A 22,651-nucleotide genomic window follows, 5' to 3' on the forward strand; every position below is an offset into this window, starting at 1 on the left:
CTGGTGACTACCATGTGAGAAAGTGCCAGCTCTAGTGAAGGAGGTTGAAGCCAAACCAGAGTGCGCAAAAGTGAGGGAAAGAGCTAATTTCCCTTTTCCCTGTGGTTGAGCTGTGTAAAATCCCAGCCCTTGATATCATTGGGCTACATGAAAATACTATGATGTACTAATAAAATCTCCTTTTGCCTAAGTCAGATGAGTTGGATTTTTACGGCTTGCGCCCCAAAGATTCCTAACACAATTCCTTTGTTAAAGTTTTAGGAGTTAAGAGGACTCGTGTTGAAATAGAATATCTATCTTATCCCTAAAAGTACTGCCTCTACAATGCAAAAAATAAAGTTAATAAAAGATAGTTGCAAAAAAAAAAAAAGATAGTTGCAGATCTAAGTATATTCATAGTGGTCATTATCTGTAAAAATAAAAATTTATTTATAAGACATATAATTTTAGTATTTAATTAATAAAAATTAGTTGTTGAAAGGAAAGGAGAACAGAATGCACGTGGTGTTTCTCTTAAACACAAGTTGTTTTACGTGTGTGAGGATTTGAGGATTATCTGGACCACGTTTCATCTGTCCTTAACTTTTTTTTCCCCACTAGGAGTAAATTATTCAAGCCTTTTGGTACTTTATTTCTTTCCTCTGTAAAACTGAGGTATTACTATGTTCAACCTACAGGACACTGTCAACAAGCAGCGGGTATCTGATCTCTGGATTTCTTGAGAAATTCTGCATATGAGCTCTTGGCTGATAAATATACAGACTGATTGCTTAAATCATATTTATAAATCAGATATTCTATATATTTCTCCCTCAAAGTTATAGAAATCCTGGGGAAAGAGTTAATGGAATGCCTTCTGATCTGTTCTTTGAAAAATATTCTAATTTAAAAAATGTTTGAGCAGTCATTCTCAAGTACATTTTAAGGTTAATATTAATAAATTGTGATTTCGTTTTTAGAAAATATTCACGATGATCTATTTTATGAGCTCAGTTTCTTTTTTCCCTTAAATAGTTTACTGTCTAGTTGGTTTCCATATAACACTCACTGCTCATCCCAACAAGTGCCCTCCTCTGTGCCCATCATCCCCTTTCACTTCTCCCCCACCCCCATCGGCCCTCAGTTTGTTCTCAGCATTCAAGAGTCTCTCATGGTTTGCCTCCCTCCCTCTCTCCAACTATTTTTCCCCTTCTTATTCCCCATGGTCCTCTGTTAAGTTCCTCCTAATCCACCTATACGTTATGAGCTCAGTTTCTTATAGAATACAGAGAAGCCGATACCGATTAGTTTTCATGTGAATAATTCAATTATACTGATAATGTACTCTATTGGGAATCAAAAGAAACTTAAAGAACTTCTTTAATGTCTGTTTAATTTTGAGAGAGAGAGAGAGAGAGAGAGGCAGAGACAGACCGGGTATGAATAGGGGAGGGGCAGAGAGAGGGAGACACAGAATCCAAAGCAGGCTCCAGAGTCTAAGCTGTCAGCACAGAGCCCGATGCAGGGCTTATACTCACTAACTGAGAGATCATGACCCGCACTGAACTTGGACATTTAACTGACTGAGGCACCCAGGTGCCCCAAAGAAGAGCTTCTTCAAAATGGATCCCTGTTTTCCACCTTTTCAGACATAAAGTGCTGATCACTTTATTGCAAAGTTTTTGGTCGCTACTTCCCCTGCCCTCTTCCCCCCTCCCTCAGCCTTCTAGTGATAAGCTTTGGATGCTGTGTCTTTTAGGAGTGACAGATGCAGAAATGGAATAAGAAAGTTTGTTTCGAAAGCCTCTGGTTTGGGGGAGCCCTAACCAGTGGGCCTGAACTGCGATACCCGCTGTCCATATGGCGATCCAGTGACAGTCTGATATGTGGGACACTACCGTTATTCCATGTTTTTTTCCTTTGTTTCCCCCCATAAAGTGAATTCTCTCATATGACATCACTTGGTTTTTGTTTGTTTAAAAGTAGCAGAAGCCAGATTGTTTTCATGTTTTTTCTTTACAGTGGCACTCAGCTGTTTGTTGTTGGCTTGCTGGATTCTGGTCCTGTCCGCTGTGGCACATGGAAAGACAGCAGGGACGCTTTTCCGAGGGATGTGGGGATGTGCCTACAACCGTTACATTTCCTGGCTTTCCAGAGTGTTTAAATAAGCTCGGGCAACAGTGTGACATTTTAAGGAAATAGGAGGTGGAAGGGACCAAACTACTGCCAGCTGGAGGGGAAAATGAGAAAATAATTATAGCCTAAATTATGCAACAAGGAAGCGGTAAGTGGATAAGCCAAAGAAAGTAAGATGTTCATACCAATAGTGAAGAGAGAGGGCCAGAAGAAGAGAAACTTAAAACAACAACAACAACAATTTAGTGAGGAAAATGTGGTCTTATGTTTTTTCAAATGACACAATTTCTTACAGCTTTAATTATGGAGGGAGAAACCATGTTAGCAGAAAATGGGCTTTCCCAGTACAATAAGATACTTAAGCACCTACCAGTGAAGAGGTGCCAAATTAATTATGACAATTAGGAGCATCGCACAGGTTGTTAGACATTAAATCCCTTTACAGGTGGCCTGGATGAATCCACGGTTCGCTTGGCTAGCCAAATGACGTCTGCTGTAACAGGTGTTTCTGGAGCTCCCATCTGGGGACAGATCACAGTAAACCCATGATGGCTGAGCCTACCCCAAGGGTAATTACAAGAATCCCATCACCCCCAGCCCCTTCCCTGGCAGGGTCCAGGCCCCCGGTGCAGCCATCAGCTCTGTTTATTTACCACTGCAATCAACGCCGGAGTCCCTCCAGGCCCTGAGCCTGGCCCGAGGCCCTCCAGTGCCAGCTGCTTTCTCTCTCGGTGCTCTCGGGACTGCAGACACCACCCTCGCCATTTCTGTTGCCTCTTGCTCACGTGATCAATGCGGATTAGGGGAGGATTAGAGATACGCATAGGCTTAGAGTGGAACCTTGGCCACCCTGTCTCCCTCTGGGTCTGGCAGCCTCTTCTTTCGCCTGAGCCAAGTGCTGGGCAATAGAACTCTGAGACAGGCTCTACTTCTCAGAGGGCTGCAACCTTCTAGCTGCTTCCTGATCCTGGCTCTGATGAAGCTGAGGGTCAGGAGACTCCGCCTCTTCCTGAGTAAGGGCGCCGCCATCTTTCCCTGCCGGCACCTCCTGTGTAGGAGGAACCGTGGATTCTAATAATGAAACCAGCAGTGATAGGAGCCACCACTGCTGTGCCAGGCCCTCTGCCAAGAGCTGCACGCGTAGTAGCTTAATACATGTGGGTTAATCCTCGCAATGATTCTAGGCATGTATAACAGAGATTGTAACAAAGAGCATGTATGAGTATAGGGATGTTTTTTGCAACAAAGGAAGCTTCATTGAGGACGTGCCTCCAAGTTGTCTGTGTCTGCCTGGAAAAAAGCCCTCATTTTGTGTCTCACATTCTACATAAACTAGCTGGGTGCTCTTAGACAACTAACTCTGCTCTGTATGGGCCTCATTCGTCACATTAGAAAATTAATGAGTGGAGGTGGCTTGAAAAACATTCCTCGAACTTATCGAAACTATTCTAGTCTAATCCTGCCTGTGCGAACTGGACTCTTCAATCACTCGCCTTCACTCACCCAGGCTTTCTGATACCTGTGGTAGGAAAGGGGGGTCACTGACTCGATCAGTGGCCCTGGCCATGAAGTGGACTCTCCTGGCCCCAGCCCTTGCCCTGATCACAGCCCTGCTATTGCAGCCTTGATGATGACAGAAACCAATTCTTGTCACTCTGGGAAGCCTCTCTGCTCTTCTCACCCATACATGACTGCAGCCGGGGGAAATGTCACATTTGCACTTCAGAGGAGACAGGCACTGCTCAGACCTTTTATGTGTTAGATTTTAGAAGCAGCCTGGTAGATTGCCTGCTGTGGCAGACACTGCAGGTTGAGAGCAGTGTTATGTGTAGTTCAGAGAGCAGCCTCTGGAGTCAGACGATGGAGTTCGAATCTTGGCTTCACTGCTTTGCTCTGTTACTATCTCCGAGTTGTTTGCTTCTCTGTAAAATGGTAATAATTACACCTACCCCCATGGGCTTGTTGTGAAGACCTGATGGATTAATACACATGAAGTATTAGAATACTCTCAAGTAGTGTCTATTATTATAACAGCCTACGCAACAAAAGTTTTGCTCATCCTTCCTGCCTATTGGAAGAGCCCAACTTCAAGACAGAGAATGAGAATGCCAGCTTCACTTTTCACAGACCCCCTGGCGGGTCAGGGTGGAAATAGAATCCAGTTTTGTTCAATAAGACATAAGGGGCAAGTTTGTTGGGGATTTTCTGAGAAATGTGTTTTTCTTACAAAAGGAAAGACAGGAGTTAAGTTCTCTTCCTCCTTCTTCCTGTCTTGCTTAGGAACACTGTCACGTGAGGTTGTAAAACTTGCACCTGCTGCAGCCACCCTGTGACTAATGTGGGATGTATATGGACACTTTGAGGATAGGAAGATAGGAAGATGAAGAGAAGCTGTGTCTCTGATGGCACCATTGAACTGCGGAGCCAATCCTCAGATTGCCTACCTATGGTTAGTCTTGACCTGTGAGGCAGCAGCAATGATAGGATTCAATGGTTTAAGCCCCTTTCATTTGGACATTCAGTTTCTTGCACCTGGACCATCCTAACTGACACACTAACAACCTCCTGGGATAAAGTTCAGGATGATGTGTTGGTTTGATTGCAACCGTGGATATCACTAGAAACTATGGGCAAAGGACTCCAGAAACATCATCTGTATGCTTAAGTGTCTCACACATGCCTTTAGTGAAAACCTATCTTATGAAATAGGAGACCAATTGGAGTATATGGTGGGAGGCTTGTCTGAGAGTAACATGCCTGTGGAACCCTGTGGAGACGTTAGAATTCCACAATAAATGTTCTGACTGTTGAAAACATTTCCTCATTCTCACACTTGTTAAAAACAAGACGACACAGCCCCTGGGTGGCTCAGTCAGTTAAGTGTCCGACTTGATTTTGTCCCGGGTCATGATCTCACTTTGTGAGACTGAGCCCTGCAGCTGGCTTTGCTTTGAGCTCTGAGTAGGGCCTGCTTGGTATTCTCTCCCTCCTCTCTCTCAGCCCCTCCCCTACGTGTACTCTCTCACTCTCATAAAAGGACAAAAACAAAAACAAACAAAGAAAAAATCCAAGACAAGAAGCCCAAAACTATACTAAGCCCAAAGTCACCAAACTCAGACTTATGGTTTCAGCTCTCCCTGAAATGGAATCTTAAACCAGTGAGTCAGAAATCGCTTGATCAGCCCTATTAGGTAATCAGCCTGATAGATTCCTGCCAATCCCAAAAAGAAAGTGATTTTGCAATAACCAACCTGCTTTTTTTGCCCAGTATAATTTCCTTGTTCACATTGCCTTCTGCCTTTAAAAGTCTTTCATTTTATATAGCCCCTCGGAGCTCCTTTCTATTTGCTAGATTGGATTCTGCCCGATTCAAATCGATTTTTGCTCATATAAACTCTAAAAAATTTTTAACTCCGTTAAGGAAATCCAAATGTCTATGAAACCTACTACCTATTTAATTCTGTCAGAGAAGCCATTTTCGTTTTCTGCCATTGAAAGAAGCGGGGATGCAATAATTTCTTAAAGTGTCTCAGGAATGAACTGGCAGCAAAACACAGTAAACTGTTCATCAGCACTTCAATTTTTATATCAGGGAAGTGTAGCAAACTGTCAAAAAACAGCCTCGAATCTAGTCTACAAAAATTGCTTCTAAATTGGTATTGAGGATGCTAGTCTCTCTAAACTTCTACAGGATTCAGTTAGAAATTGTCATGCAAAGAGATTTCTCAGGATTTCGAGGTGGGATTGTCAGGTTGCTGAGACCATGACCAATGCCCTTTGGAGTCTACCAGCTCTTGCACTGACATTATGGTTTCCAGTTTATCCCAAGCCTTCTAGCTAGTCAAGTGCTCTGCAGTTTACAGTCTACTGGTTGCTGCCCTGGCCAAGAGTTTATTCAACCCACAACCACCCTCTTCGGTAGGTATTGATTGATGCTGTTGAAATTTGGGGCATAGCAAGAAAGCTTGCCTGGCTGATTTTGGAAAATTCACCCTCAGCCTGCTTTCCATGAGGTCACCCTCCCTATGTGGGCAGTGTTACCTCCTGGAAAAAGTGTGATGTGGGAGTCAGGAGACCCAGCTATGGGTCAGTTCAGAGCTGAACTTGCTGTGTGATATCTGGTGACTCATTGATGTCTCTGGGCTTCAATTTCTGCATTTGTAGAGTGAGGAATTGAGATCAAAATGACTTTTAAGATTCTTTGGGTTAAGCATTATTGTCTACAACTAGTGATTTTAGAATCATCCTCAACACAATATTGTCACCATCCTTTAGTGTGAATTAGCTTAGGTGGTGCTGTGAAAACACTGGGTTTCAGAGTGTCTATAGTGAACAATTAAAGAAGGGAAGGGAATAGAAAAAAAAGATACTAAATTTAAATTCTCTATACCTTATTATTTTGCCTTAAGTTCAATTAACAACATGAATCTAAAAGTCCAAACATTCTTTGTCTCTCTCTCTCTCTCTTTTTCTCTCTCTCCCTCCTTTTCTTCCTTTTTTCCTGTCTTTCAAATTTATTGTTGTGTCTGCTAGGCATCAGGCACTATTCTAGGTATGCGTTGAGCATCCACTTTGAAATAAACCTCTCACTGGTGCTGAATATAGGACAATAAACACGAAGGATGGGGCTCTCCTTCTCACTGTGCTTACACTCTAGATGAGGGGACAGACAAGTCAGGAAGATATAATAGAAGATGATACATGCTGTGGTAGGGGAAAATTCATTGTGCTAAGGGAGTGAGTAAATAGGAAGCATATTTAACCCAGATGTGATGGGAGGGGAAAAGATTTCAGAAGCACAGCCAAGAGAAGGCTGGGAAAGGAAGAGGAGCAGACGGTTATAGGCAGAAACGACTGCTCATGGAATGTCTCAGAGGTGAGCAAAGTTATCACCTACTAGAGGAGATGAAAAGAGCCCAGGAGAGTTGGAGCTTAGAAGGAAGGGGTAAGGGGTCAAGCAGCATGGCTGAAGCAGTAAGTGGGAGGTGGCTATAGATGACAGGTCTTTCATGGTCTCCTTTGGGTTTCAGAGTTTATTTTTAGGAATAAGGGTAGCTATTACAGATATTTTAAAATTTAACTTTTATTATAGTAGTACATGTAAATAATGCCTAAAAATAATAAAGTCTTACAAATACACTGTCAGTGCCCTAATGGCATCCCTATCCCAAACCCATGCTGCTCCAGAGGAAATCACTTTCAGTTCTTTGGCTTTCTAAATAGTGTGAGTATGGTTCTTTCTTTTGTTGATTTTAGACATGAAGCTTCCATTGTACAACAAAGGATAATTCGAGTTCTCTTATACCTGCTCTTTCAAATCCCTCCATTCTTGTCAATTTTAGAACAGTGGCACATGATATAGTAGTAAGGGACAGTGAAGGATTCCTTTTAGTCATATATCAGTTATTTCAAGAACAACTCTTTATGTTCATTAAGACCATCAGCTACGTATTTTGAGACTATGTGTGCTCATATTTTCTGTCTACTTGTTTAGGAAACTCAGAGGGTAGATTCTGGAAGAGTTCCACAGAAGTTGAACCAATCATATTTGAGGAACTGAGGGAAATGCAGATTTCCACAACTTTTAAGAAAATTTAAAGTTAGGAAAATCTCCTTTTTGATTTTTGTCTTAAAGGATGTAGATCTTAATACTCGGCATATTGTTGTGACTTGTTTTATGCTTCTGCTCTTTATGGCTCTCCTATCTTAAATATTGAATATCCCTAAGATTTCCTCAGTGTCCTTAGTAGAGAATACAGAAAAGGAAGAAGGAAGAAAAGAAGGAAGGAAGGAAGGAAAGAAGGAAGGGAAAGAGAGAAAGAAAGAAAGAGAGGAGGAAAAGGAGGGAGAAAGGGAAAGAAAGGGAGAAAAAAAGGATGAAGTATAATTGTTTTTCTTATTCATTTAAGACATAGTTGAGTGTCCTCTTTTAATACATAAGAAACAACTTGTTTTAAAATGATTTATGTCAACCTACAAAAATATATACAATGTTAAGGTAGAAAATAAGATACAGATGAAAAAGATGAAGAAAAATAAAACAAGGTGAATAGTTGACACCACAGTAAGATCCGTACTTGAAATGCTAAACTTTGAGTATTTGCAAGTAATGGGCTGAATGTTGAGTTGCAGGCTTTCTAACAGTTAACAACAATAAAAACAAAAAGATAATCTAGTCTATTTCTGGTATACCATCGAAGACAAATTATTTGCAACATAGGTGTCTAGGAACTGAATAAGTTAACTCATTTTATTGGCTTATTAACCATAAGGCAATTAGGTTCAATGAAGGCTGCCAGAAATGATGACTTTTGGCTTTAGGATAGTTGAACAGTGGAGCTTACAGAGCAGTAACTAAAAATAAGGACAATTTTTTTGTGTGTGTGCTGGCCAATCTTTAGTTATACCAATAAAAGCTATGCCTCCTCCATATTAAAAAAAAAGTTATAATTCTTTTCAGTAATCTTCCTTTTCCCCACCTCCATTTTTTAAATATATATATATATTTTTTAAATTTATTTCTAGGAGAGAGAGAGAGAGAGAGAGAGAGAGAGAGAGACAGCGTGAGCAAGGGAGGGTCAGAGAGAGAGGGAGTCACAGACCGAAACAGGCTCCAGGCTTTGAGCTGGCAGTCAGCACAGAGCCCGATGCGGGGCTCGAACCCACGAACCGCGAGATCATGACCTAAGCGAAAGTCGGACGCTTAACCGACTAAGCCACCCAGGCGCCCCTTCCCCACCTCCATTTTAACCTTCTCATTCTACAGTGATTTCAAGACATTCAATTAGATTTTACCCCATCATAGCTTTTATTCTCCCTGAACCTTCACAAAACTGTCCTTATTGATGCCTGCTCTAATCATGCCATTCAGGTCATGACATTTTATGAGCATCAGTAGCCTGGGAGTAGTTTGAGTTTATGATGTTTAGCCAGTAGTTGATTCATTTTCAAAGAATTAAAAGTTAAAGATCAACTGAAGTCACAAAAATCTCATGTTGCTCCTGACACATTTAATCAGCAGGTAGGAAATAGTACAGCCACAGCCATGTCTAAAGGCACTGCTTTTCTTGTATAACACTGCCCTGCAACGATCTGGTTTCAGTTCATTGGAAGGGAAACTGACGTACTGTTCTTTGGAGGATTATTTGATATATTACCAGGTTGATAATTTGGCAGCAGTGTATGGTTGTCATTTTAATGCATGAAAAAGAGTAATTTCTGATACTTCTCCTTTGTGCCAAGGCACAGTGCAAGGACCACAGAAAAAGACACAAGACTCAAGGAATGTAGATTCTGATCGGGAAGGGAGATGAGCCAGCAAACGGTTATGACATATGTGGTAGTATTCATATAGGTTCTGTATAATACCTATATTTACGTATTATCTAAACTGGACCAGGAGTGGGAGAGGTCAGGGAAGTTTATTTAAAAACTTAGGAGATCTAGGGAGTGCCTGGGTGGCTCAGTTGCCTGAATGTTTGACTTTGGCTCATGATCTCTTGGTTTGTGAGTCTGAGCCCCACATCAGGCTCTGTGCTGACAGCTCAGAGCCTGGAGCCTGCCTCAGAATCCGTGTCCCCCTCTTTCTCTGCCCCTCTCCTGCTCACTCTGCCTCTCTCTCTCTCTCAAAAATAAATAAACATTAGCCACCCCCCTCCCCCAAATACTTAGGAGATCTTCAGTCCTAGAAGGAGAAAGCTCACTTCATGAACTAGAATAACTTAAATTGGGCTTCATTTATTTTTCTGGAACACCAGATCTGAAAGGAACCAGAGGCTGTCTAAAATTCTCCCTATAATTTCAGGCAGGCTTCTGGTGTTACCCTCTGGAGACATGAGAATCAACTTACTCAAAAAAAGGTCTTTTTAAAAAATGTGGTAGAATACTCATAAAGCTGACCATTAGTGATGTTTAATACATTCACAATGTTGTACAGCCATCCTATCTAGTTCTGGAACATTTTCATCGTCTCAAAATGAAACCCATACCCATTGAGAAGTCACACCTCAGTTCTTCCACCCTACAGGCCCTGGCAACCATTAATCTGCTTTCTGTATCTATGGATTTGCCAATTCTGGATATTTCATATAAATGGAATCACACAATATGTGGGTTTCTTTGTGTGGCTTCTCTCACTTAGCAGAAACTTCAAAGTTTCATAATGATTTCTTGCATATTATAGCATATATGACCATACACTATATTCATTCCCTCCATGGCTGAACAATATTCCATTGTATGGATATACCACATTTTATTTACCCATTCATTAGCTGATGGAAATTTGTGTTCACTTTTTGGCTATTGGTAATGGTTCTGCTGTGAATATCCATGTATGAGGTGTTTTTTTTGAACACCTGCTTTCAGGTCTTTGGGGCACATAAGCAGCAATGGAATTTTTGAGTCACATGGTAATTGTATATTTAGCTTATTATGGAATTGCAAAGTGCTTCCCACAGTTAGCTGTACCATTTTACTGAGCCTACTTTTAATGAGAAAAGTATTTCTTGCAAGGCTACCCTGTGTCTTGGTAATTTATTCTCTCTCCCAACTTCAAAAGATTGTTCTGAGGACTAATAATCTTTGTGAAACTGTTGAAGGCCTTCCAAAAGCAGCCTTTATATAAATTAAACATATTATGTACTCAGGCATTCATTACAGTGTAGTTTGCAAGGAGTTTGATAGTTCAATAAATTTACATGAAATTTGATCTGTATAGGTGTAAGCTTTTATAATCTCGGAAGACCCGAAGCTGAAAGAAGACAAATTGAGTTGAATTAGTTTGCCTCCATTTGACCTGTTTTTCCTAATGAGATATTGGAGGCATAAAGAAAGTGCAATCCTTTTGAAGTATGGGCACGCTGATTCCGGTTGTTAAATCCATTAATTAATTTATCTCTATTCAGAACATTCTAATGAACTGAAACCCAAGATTGCTGTTAATTCAGAGCAGAAGCAAAAGCATGGCTGAGTAGATGGTGTTTGCTGCATTTTAGCAGACTTTAGTAATGGGTTCTGAGAGATGACCAAGTGAAAAACAAATTAGAACTATTTTTGTGGCTCTAGACTGTGTTTTAAAAACTCTTGTGAAGGGGGACATAGAGCTCCTATATCATATTTGGCTCACATGGTGCTTTTGGGAAGCTCCTCAACTTAGTCAAGTATGTAGCACCTCTTCCCAGAGTGTCTGGGTTCCTGGATGCCAGACTGTCTGAGAAAAATCTGTTTCCTAGATCTGAATCAATCCAAGATGTGTATGATGGGCCAAGATGTCAGCAGAAGCTTACAAAGCAGGCACAGAAACCAAAATAAGATATAAATACCTCTGTCTATATTTTACTTTCTCTATTGCAAAATTGCTTGACATTACACAAAGTCTCTATTTTTCTTTCTAAAGTTTATTTATTTATTTATTGAGAGAGAGAGAGAGAGAGAGAGAGCAAGCAGGAGGGGCAGAGACAGGGAGAGAGAACCCCAAGCAGGCTCTACATTGTCAGCACAGAGCCTGATGCAAGGTTCAGCGTGGGGCTCAACCTCACAAACTGTGAGATCATGACCATCAGTGCATAGCCAGATATAGGGTTCAAACTCACGAACTGTGAGATCGTGACCTGAGCCAAAAGCAAGTGTCAGGTGCTTAACCGATTGAGCCAACCCAGGTGCCCCTACACAAAATCATCCTATAACCTACTCAAGCACTTTGTTGGGTAAAGTGCTTCACATACTTTACATATGTTAACTCAGCAAACACTGAACAGGATTCCGAAGCATGAAGTTCTTTAGTACCTACTATATGTTAAGTATTTTATATTTCTTATTTTAGATCTTTATAACAACCATGCAAAGTGGATATTACTTTTACATTTATTTTAGAAATGAAGAAACAGAGTCTCCAAAGGATAAGTAATTATCAAAACTAAAATGCGAACCGAAGGATGGCTTATTCCAAACTCTGAGATCTTGATAATACTCCAGTAGCCTAATTAAATAAGAAAAAAGTAAACAAAATAATAAATATTAAAAACTTTTAAATTTGCCCCGCCAAGCCAAGATATTAATTAGGTTATTTAAAAGATATGTTGAATTTATCTGCCTGCTACCTAGATATCAGCAGAAGTCACTCTGTTCTTTGGGCTTTGAATGAATTTGGCTGTATTCGCCATCCCTGTGAGTTTCACACTTTCCCTCAATTTTGAGGGGCTTACCTTTTGCTGACTAACTGTGACTGCAAGCTACAGCTTCTTCTGAAACAGTTGTTTCTGGAGCTTTCCTTTTCCTTTCTCTTACCCCCACTCCCCCACCCCTCCCAGCAGTGTCTTCTATTGGAATAAAGAAGGAAAAAGAAAGAAACTCACTGGCTCAAATCAATTTTGGTTTAAATAACATTTTATTCTTTTTTTTAATTTTTTTAAAATGTTTTACTTATTTCTAGGAGAGAGAGAGAGAGAGAGAGAGAGATAGCGTGAGCAGGGGAGGGTCAGAGAGAGAGGGAGTCACAGACTCTGAAACAGGCTCCAGGCTCTGAGCTGGCAGTCAGCACAGAGCCTGATGCAGGGCTCGAACCCATGAACCGCGAGATCATGACCTAAGCGAAAGTCGGACGCTTAACCGACTAAGCCACCCAGGCGCCCCTAAATAACATTTTATTCTTTTTATGTGAAACTTGAGCAGAAAAACCCCTGAACAGTTCTTGTCACTAACCATCTTTTTACTACTATGAAATCTTATCAGTTCTTCCTTAAGAATGTTTTTGATTCTTTTTATTTAAATTTTTGTTAGCCAACATACAGTGCAATATTTGTTTCAGCAGAATTCAATGAGTCATCACTTACATACTACACCCAGTGCTCATTCTTAATACCCATCACCCATCTAGCCCATCCTTCACCCACCTCCCTCCGTCAACCCTTAGTTGGTTCTCAGTCTTTAAGAGTCTCTTCAGTTTGTTTCAATTCTTAATAAGATGAAGTGAACTAAGGGTGTAGCTGAGGGCTTGATACGAATCACTGGGAAGCCATGGAGTGTGTGTGTGCAAGAGAAGGAAGACATTGAAGGTTTGGGATTTTAACATCTTTACTTTTCAGTTGAGAACACAGGGGATCAGCATGGGCTCTGGCTTGCTCTAGTTCAATGGCTACTTAAATAGATACGACTTTTTTCCCCCTGGACTCCACCTTGCTACTGTTGATATCTCTCTACTCCTCCTTAATTGTGTCTGTCTTTTTCAGGCCTCCTTGAGGCTACAGTGGAGCTTCCAGCCTCTTTGTCCCTCCCCTCCCCCTAAATTCACCTAGCCCTAGGGGCAGAAGCAGGGGATGAGGCCATCACCCTGGGAATATGTTTCGCCTTAAAGGCAATGCTACTAGTCTGTCATATATTTAATGAGGCCCCCCTCCTCCTCCAGCATTCGCAGTCAGGGGGCAGCCTCTCAGCCTGTCACATTTTAGGCTCTCAAGGATCAATGAATTATAAGGAGATAGAGATTCTGATGAATTTGGCCTTGGATACCTACTTTATAAAATAGGAATGAGAATATCAATGTTCCCAGGGTGACATCAGATTCTTGTAAAATACTTGCCCAAATATGGAAGAAAATTGCCAGGCAATAAGAGAGGAGAGAATGTTGCTACCTGGGTACAAAACTTGACAACAAAGACCTATCAGTGCCATGAAGACAATGAAACTAAGTCCCTGAAGACACTTTGTTGCTGGCTTCCAATCTCCTACATATGCACCTAACTACAAGGACCAAATATTTAAATGAAATAGTCGCTGGCTCATTCACCAAAGAGAGAGTCAGGATACTTTGCAGCAATCTATTCTCACTCCTTGAATGTTTCTAACTGTTCAGCCTGCTACTTTTATATCTTCACCGAGTAATGAATAGCTGTATCTTGTCATTGTCACAGGAGAAAAGTAAAGGTATGCATTATATAAAGGACCAAGAGATTATTGTGAATTAAATAAAAATCCCTGAGGGTCAAGGAATGGACTTTTAAAAATGTAGAGTGAATACATATTCAAGTTTTCTCAGTCTTAAAGGGTAGTCTGAATTTGAAAACACAAACAAAACCTATTAAAACATTGGTGGTTCCAATTTAGCTTATATTGAAAAAGGAGATGGAAGAGCAGAGAGGAGATAATGACAAGTTAGCATAAAAAAAATTGGAGAACAGCCAGATAGCTTCCCCATATGATTTTTAAATTGCTGGGGGAATTAATTTAATTTGCAGTAGTCTGTATTCCATGAAGCAGGTTCGTCCAATCATACATTTTCCTCCATGTTGTCATGGAGATTGTCCACTCAAGATATTGATAGTTAAGAGTGTTATACTTTCTGATTTCTATGTTGGTCAAGGTACATTTCACTTCTATAACTTTGAGCCATCAAGTTGAATTGGATTTTATAATCTTCAAAAGGCAATACTCTGTCTTTCAGTATTCACAGGGATAAGAAGTATGTACCTAAATAAATGAAAGTCCATAAATGATAATGATTAATATTGTTAAAATATATAGCAGTTTTCTCATGGTGGCATATAGGTTTATAAAGCATAATCAGGTTGAAATGGAAGCGATAGTTCTTTCCAAACAATATAACTTACAATTGGAGTTTTTCAAGTTAGTAAAGAGAACAAATGCTATGATACATCCGGGAACTTAGTGGTACTTCCAGCTGAGGCTGGTTGTAGGCTGGAGGTTCTCAATTTTCAGACTCCAGTGTCACAAAGTCTCTATAGGTAATATGGGTTTTCTGAGATCTTTTTCCTAGAAGGATATGCAATGTGCTATCATGAGAAAGACTTGTGCTTTGAAATCACAAAGATCAATAAGGGTTGGGGATGCCTTTGCAATACTCATGCTGTGATTTTGGTCAAGACACTTAAGCTGAGATTAATTTTTCCCTTTATAAATTGAAGATAATGTTATTTTCCTAATAAAACATGTGAAGACGCTTGGCTTATTCAGATACACACGAATTAGCCTTGTGAACTCTGAACAACAATGTATTATACTTGCAAGACCAGAGAATTCATTTCAGTTCCTACTGGTACTCAGGAAATGCTAACTATATTAATCAGCTGTGTTGCAGTAACAAATAACCCCCCAAATTTCAGTGGATTAAGATAACAAACATTTATTCTAGTCTGTGTTATATGTGAAGAGCTACAAGTTAGATAAAGCTGCATCTATGTAGGACCTATCTTATTCATAGCAGAGAAAGGGAGAGAGAGCAAGAGAGAGATTGAGAGACCTGGAGGAAATACATGATGCTTCTTTAAGCATCTGTGAGAACTTGGCAGACTGATCTTCCATTGGCCAAAGTCAGTCACATGGCCAACCCTGCCATTAATGGGGAAGGGAGGTATACTTCTTCCCCGAAGACACCAAATCTTATGGCAATGAATGAGTGAATTTAATTCTCTTATAGGAAGAGGGAGTGAGTAGTCAGGAACAATAATATAATCTACCATAATAACTATTGGTATTGTCAGAGAGGCTGCATTGGATGGTCAGTAAAAGAATAGACGCTGAGCCTGGGTTTTATCCTACCTCTGGTGCTACTCTCTATAAGAGCTTAAGCAAGCTACTTAACCTTTGTGTGCTTGTTTGCACAATTAAAAAATTGGGACAATATTATCTACCATCTCTCACAGGATTAATCAGAAAATGTAATGAGGTTGTGTGTGTATACATATATTTACTTAGAACAAAAGTTGACACACATAGTGAGTACTATGTGTTAGCTATTATTATCACTGATTACATTGAAAGGATAGTAAATTTGTAGAGGTATTCCCTGTAGGAAACACAAATCAAACTAAAGTAACTGTGGTGGGGGGATGCGTATAAATTTCACACATCTCTCAATCAACTGACCTTCTCCACACAATTCAATATCAATTTCTTCTTTTGTCCGATAGTCATCAGTCTCTGGAGAGGGGCTGGAAGGTAGGGTAAGGAGAAAAATATGACAGCTCACATTATGGCATAAGCCATTAACTTTGTTTCCTTTTTTTGAGACCTTTGATGATATTCCCTATTTCAACAGCTCTCAAGCAAAGCAATTTGTCTTTTTGGAATGTTTTTCTATTGTTTTCAAAGAATCAAATTCAGAAAGATGTTGGTTTCCGATAATGAACATTAGTCTTTATTAACACCCATGGGCTTGTTTCCTTAGACAATGAGCATTGCGTTCTTGCACTGCTTAATACTCTATTTGGAGGAATAATCAAATAGGCAATTGCCCAAATACCAGTCCAACAGTAATAATGCACATGGCCTCATTGCCATAACAATGATGGTTCTACAGTACAAACTGTGTGTAGTTTATACCTCTCCCTCTATCACAGAGTCTGCTTGAAAACTCAGCCTGGATTTCCTTTGAATAGCACCTCTGAAATTTACTAGATAAGGAGAGATATCTGTAAATTGAGATATTCATGCAAATAAATGTTTAAACTAAAACAATCTTTCCTACCATAAGGCAAATGACCTAGTGAAACTACCTCAAATCCCGTAACCGTTCATTTCAGACACTGCAAAAGCATGGCTGAGTGAGAAAAGATCCACTTACACAATTACTTCTCTAAAAAGGTTTTGCTTTCTCCCTCTTCCCATGAAACATGCCAAATTACACATTTATACCTCATCTTCTACTCATCAGAAATATTATGCAACATTCTTCCTACTCCTGGTGGCATGTGATGCAGGTGACTGGGGAACAATTTATAAATTTGCGAAAATGCCTGTCAAAGCACCAGGCTTGAATCAGAGTTCTGGGACCTGCTTTTTGCAGGCTGCCCACAAAGCGTCTGTGAACTTTTGTTGAACTGAGGCAGGGAAGTGAGTCAACAGGTGAATGACTTCAACCATGGAAGAATCAGGGACTGCTGTTTTGAGCTGGTTAAGATGGTTGGGACCACAACGAAAAGAAAGAGAAGTCAACCATGCCCTCTTTTCTTAATGTAGATTTCCCAGTTTCAGTTCAGTTCAGGCCTGAACTCTCTGGAGAAGAAACACTTTAACTTTTGAAGGATGTTTGAGTTTTAATTATTATGCTTAACTGGCTATATGAATCAGTGAACTGAGAACATTTTGGAGGACCAAAGTGACCAGCAGACTTTTTAATATTTGCGAGTGACCAGAAAATCAAAGGACTGACCCTAGATTTCACCCAAGTGGTCAAGAGCTTCTCCCTAGAACTGATATTCAGATACTGACATATGATAAACAATACCTTGTTTTCTATATAGGTCTGTACAGGGACCACTAATAGTTTACAGGTTTCCATCCCAAATGTCACTCTTACTCCTTATAAGCCCCCTAACTCTGAGCTGATCACATAGATGCCCACCTGTGACTACATTCTCCAGCTCTCACAGTAGTTCAGTGTGGCCATATAACTAAGTGTGGACACACGAGTGTGGGCACAAGTGCTCTCTGTAGCTTCTAGGTCACTGTCTTAAAAACAATCTGTTTTATTTAAACCTTCTTTTCCTTATGGGTGGGAAATGGCAGCAATGAAACAATTTGAATATAAGAGCTAGGCCACCAGCATTAGACTTAGTTCTGGGACAGTATATTGTAAGAAAAATGAACCATATTTATTTAAGACACTGTATATTTTTGGTATCTTTGCTGTGAAGCTTAACCTGTACCCTGCTTACTATAGAAATTATTATTTGAAACTATGTTGCTATCCTAACAAAAACCTAAAATATGTGTCCTGTCTTAGTGGTTAGGTAGAAGGTGACCAAGAAACATATTAAGGCAGAAGGTTCATGACCCTCCTGTAATGCTTTGGGAACATGTTTGGTAAAACTTTCACTTGCAATGACATGGCAGGAAGGCCATTTAACTTTAGGGAAGTGATTAGAAAGAGGTAGACTCTGTGTACTGACTGCTTCTTGCTGCTTTTAGCAAGGATTTCAGAAGAAAGAAAGGAGCCCGGGTGAGAATTGGCCAATTAATTAGTGGAGATGAAAGGAAATGGACTTATGCTAAGGAAGCTTTCTCAGCCTGTCATCCAGATTAAAGGCCTAGAAATTTGGGGCCTGCAAAGTTGGAAAGTCAACTTTATCTGTACCTGAAAGACCAGGAGATAAGATTCATTCACAGCCTTTCTTGAGAGGGCCCACTGAGACTGTTCAGCTAGTGGGGGGTAGCTATGGCCTCTGGAATCAGTACTCCCTGTAGCTATTGAAATAAGAGAGAGAAAGATGGGCTGAGCTAGAACTTACTACAGAAAGGGGAGTGGCAGGCTTAGGAAGGCTTTTCTGAAGAAATTTGGGTACGACTACTTCCACATGAAACCAGCTGATAAATATTTACTAACCACTTCTATGTTTTAAAAAGCCTTGGTTTTTAGCGTCTGGTGATTTTCATGGGGTAAGTACTCCCATCTATTTTAAGCTACTAATATGATGCGACCAATCGATTGTGTGGAGCTGGGAAGAGATGTACACAGTATGTTCTTGCAAGCCAGTGTGAGCTGGACCCAGCACAGCCCTGCATGGAACTGACTAGAAAACAAGAGGCGGGTAGTTTTCTGAGGTTTGGGAGCAAGAAATCACGAGACTGGTTTACAAAGACCTGTGCATTGTCTCTTCCCTAAAGAACCCACTGAGCTCTCAAACTTTGAAAGCAGACGATGAGTCATCCTGCAGAGCATACCCTCCAACATCTTCAGATGGGGCCACAGAAAGTAATGGCTAAGGGAGACTCTTCCAGAGGGTAAAGCCAGGGTCACAGATGGCAGTAGACACAGGACACCCATTTCCAGAGAGCACAATGCAGGTTACCTACTCCCCTGCCAGAGTAGAGGGTCTTCACTATTACTGCTTAGCAGGGTGTCATCAGAGCTAGGGACCCTAGAATATAAAACAAAACAAAACAAAAAACCAAACATCAACTCCACAGTGTTCCCCGTTCTTTTCTTTTCTAAATGGGAGTTTCTACTGTGCACATGCTGTTCCTGCCCTATCACTGTCCATTGGATATGTGGAGGCCTGGAAAGCAGGGAGGTGCAAGTCACTTGTCTACTAGTGTTAGTCACTGGAGCAATGCAGCCAGCCTCAGACCTGATGCAGATTACTGCACATCACCTAGAGATTCTGGGGACTGGGCTGGATGCAGAAATTGGACAGAGTTTAGATTTATTTCCTTAGGAGAAAGAAAGCGTATTCTCTGAACTGGAAGAAGGGTGATCATAGGTACTTTGGTGGTGAGCAAGGCACAATGTGGAAGGCATCAATAATTGTTCCTCAGCAGCCAGTCTCTCTGTCTTCCTTTTAGTAATACCCACCCACGCCCCCCTTGAGTTTTACTTGGACATGAGGACAGATGTGCATGTCAATGGGCTTGCAATGCCATTTTGGACTTGGGAGAACCCTTCCCATGCTTTTGTGATTTAAATGTGAGAAAGGAACCATCCCGAAAAAGATGGTTCTTAATCAAGAACAATCCTCTTCTTAATCAATCAAATGATTCCTTCAGAATCTTGCCCTATCAAGGCAAAATACATTAGATCTACCCTTTCACTTTTAACTCACTGAACTCGGTTTTGAGTACTGTGGCTCTCTTTTGCCTGACAAGAAATAAATTCAGCTTAGTTTTTTTCAGCTCTGGTGGTTGTATTTTTATCTGCTGTCCTGAAAGATAAGCTGCTTGCCATGAATCTTCCCTGTCTTCCTCTGCTTGATAGGAAATGGCTTCTATTTGAAGAACCTTGGAGTCCATAAGTTGAGGATGGCAGAGCTATCCTGTGAGATTTGTCCTGTCCCCCTCTTCATTGTCCTGAACAAGAAATGTAACCTTTTCATCGAAGTCACTCTATTTTGGTCACTTTTTTACACCAGTGGAGGCTGTACTCTAACTAGTTCTCAACATGGAAGTCCAAGTCTTTCAACATACTAGTTACAGATGTAAAGTCAGCACCGTGGTTTGCCTATTGTATGTTCTCAGTCAGAGTTTGTTATTATTCACAATAAGCCTGCCTGTTGACCAACTGAATGGGGAACAGATACTTAAAATCTGTTAACAGAACAGATTTTATTAAAGATTTGTTTGGGAAGCTGGGGAGGAAGTTTTGAACAGCATTTGCATCATTTAACAAAGAGCAGAAGCAACAAATAGAAAAGCATCAGCCATGAACCACTAGCATTGTTTTGAGCATGTGCTATGCTTGGTGCTTTATAAGTAGAACAAGAACCGTGACCTCTCCTTAGCAGACTCCTAACCTCAATGATATGATCGGTAGTGTTGCAAACCAAAGATAAAAGGCAGGCAAGTCTGACAGCAGAGTGTTGTTTTCCTCTTCTCCTCCTCTTCTTCCTCCTCTTCTTCTTCTTCTTCTTCTTCTTCTTCTTCCTTTTTTTTTGGCAGATGTTTTCTCCAAGTTGATAGCTAATCTTCTCATCTTCTTCACTGGGTCTTTCACAAAGGAAGTTTTCAGTCTCAGTATAATCCAATTTATCTTTTTTTTTTCTTTAATGAATTATACCCTTGGAATTAACTCTAAAAATCCTTCACCCAGCCCCAGACAGTACCTTTTAATGTTTTTTTTTACCACTTGGCATTAAAATCTTAAAAAAGACTTACGTGGTCAAATCTGTTGATCTTTTCATTTATGATTTCTGGGTTTATGTGTAGTTTAGAAAAGCCTTCTCCACCCCCAAATTATAAAATTAACCCATGTATTATTTTAGACAGAAGTCTTTCTTCACTAATTTGCTTTCAATTTATAAAAGTAACTCATGCCCGTTAAAGAATTTCAAATGCAGAAAGGTAAAATTTGATGAAAAAGTGGACTTTGCTACTGCTTATTTTATTTCCTGAGGTACCTGTTAATTTTTTCTTTTGCATCTTTCTAGAATTTCCCTAGACATATAAAAGCACACACACACAGCTATCTTTCTTTAAACCCAAAGGAGATTATAGTGTATGTATTGTTTTGTAACACTTAATATTTTCTACTTGATGTATCTCTCTGCAGCAGTACATCAAGATCATTCTCATTATTTTTGACAACTGCAGGGATAAACCATGATTTATGTAATCTTTCTCCTAATAATAGACTATTAGGTTGTTTATAGGAGTTTTATTCTCTATGCTAAATAATGTTGCAATAAATTTTCTTGTACATATAATTGTACGAGTATTTATGAAGAATAAACTCCTGTATGTAAAACTCTTAAATTACAGGGTATGTGCTTTGACAATTTTGATAGCATTGGTAAACTGTCCTTTACAAATGGATCATCAAAATATACTCCTGCTAACAATGTATGGAAGTGCTGATTTCCCAATGTCCTCACTTACTTTGGAAATTAATCAATTTTTTATTCTTTGCCTATCTGAAAAGTAAAATATGCTCTTAGGTTTTTCTGAATTCTAAGTAGATTTAAGAGATTGTGTGTGTGTGTGTGTGTATGGGATTGCTAAGGAACACAGTTTTATATTTAACTCTATAAAATTCAAATTCTTTGGAATGTGTGCTGGTGAAAATTTTATAAAATAAAAGAAAGGATGTATGTCTAAAGCCAACAGAGATGAATTTTACTCTCTGGAAAGCCAGCAACTTTCTGCTTTGTTGTGCTATGAGGGAGCCAATGGGATTTGTCAAAACATCATCAGTAGGAAATATTCCCTCCACTACATTGTTCCAGAAGTCTGACTGTATCATCTAGTAGTTGTAGAGTGAGGGAAGGTTTTAAGCAGAGGAAAATCTGATCGATAGTTTCTTCTTAGTTTTTCTCATGGTTTAGTCATCCATTCATCCATCCACTCATTTGTTTACTTAGCTACTATTTATTTGCCATCTAACTGGCATAGGCCTAGGACACCAGGGATATGAGAACTGTGTCTACTGATCCACAATCTGAAATGCAGGTGGGGAGGAAACAGTAAACAAATCCTCACCATCCAGGAGAGCCTCCAAAGACTCCTGGACAGGAAGTCAGGCCAAGACAGAGGAGGACATGCTTAAATCCCATACTGATGAGCAGATAATTAGATACAAAGGGCAATTCTACTTATTGAACACTTTAGAAGCTGGATCGAAAACGTAATTAAAATTCAAATTAAGAGCTGAATCAAAACACTTAATTTCCATTGATGATCTGTAGTGAGAATCAATCACTACATCAGAAGATAGGCCTAAAAACAAACAAATTTAGCAGCTCCTCTTGTATGGTGTTCAAAGAGAATTAATCAGTCATACCTCAGTCAAGAAAGTTGTGTAACAAGCAATGATTGCCTTCTCAGCCATCAGTAAACACAGTGCAAGCTGGGGGTGGTGGAGTGGTGGGTGAGGTGGGTGTGTGGTAGGAGTAGGCAGGCAGGGCAGGGCAGGCAGACAGGGATTTTATAAGTAGACAGATGGTTTGAGGTGAATTTTCACTACATCTTGTAAGGAAGGTCCTTATGAATGAGCATTTTCTATTTTTAAAAAGACTGGTTATAATGAAGACTAAGTGTAGACTTGAAAAAAATCAAACTGCTCTACTCTATATATCTTTATTCTTCTTAGCTC

The sequence above is a fragment of the Crocuta crocuta genome, unplaced genomic scaffold (assembly GCF_008692635.1).
Source record: "Crocuta crocuta isolate KB4526 unplaced genomic scaffold, BGI_CrCroc_1.0 scaffold448, whole genome shotgun sequence".
Taxonomy (NCBI): Eukaryota; Metazoa; Chordata; class Mammalia; order Carnivora; family Hyaenidae; genus Crocuta; species Crocuta crocuta.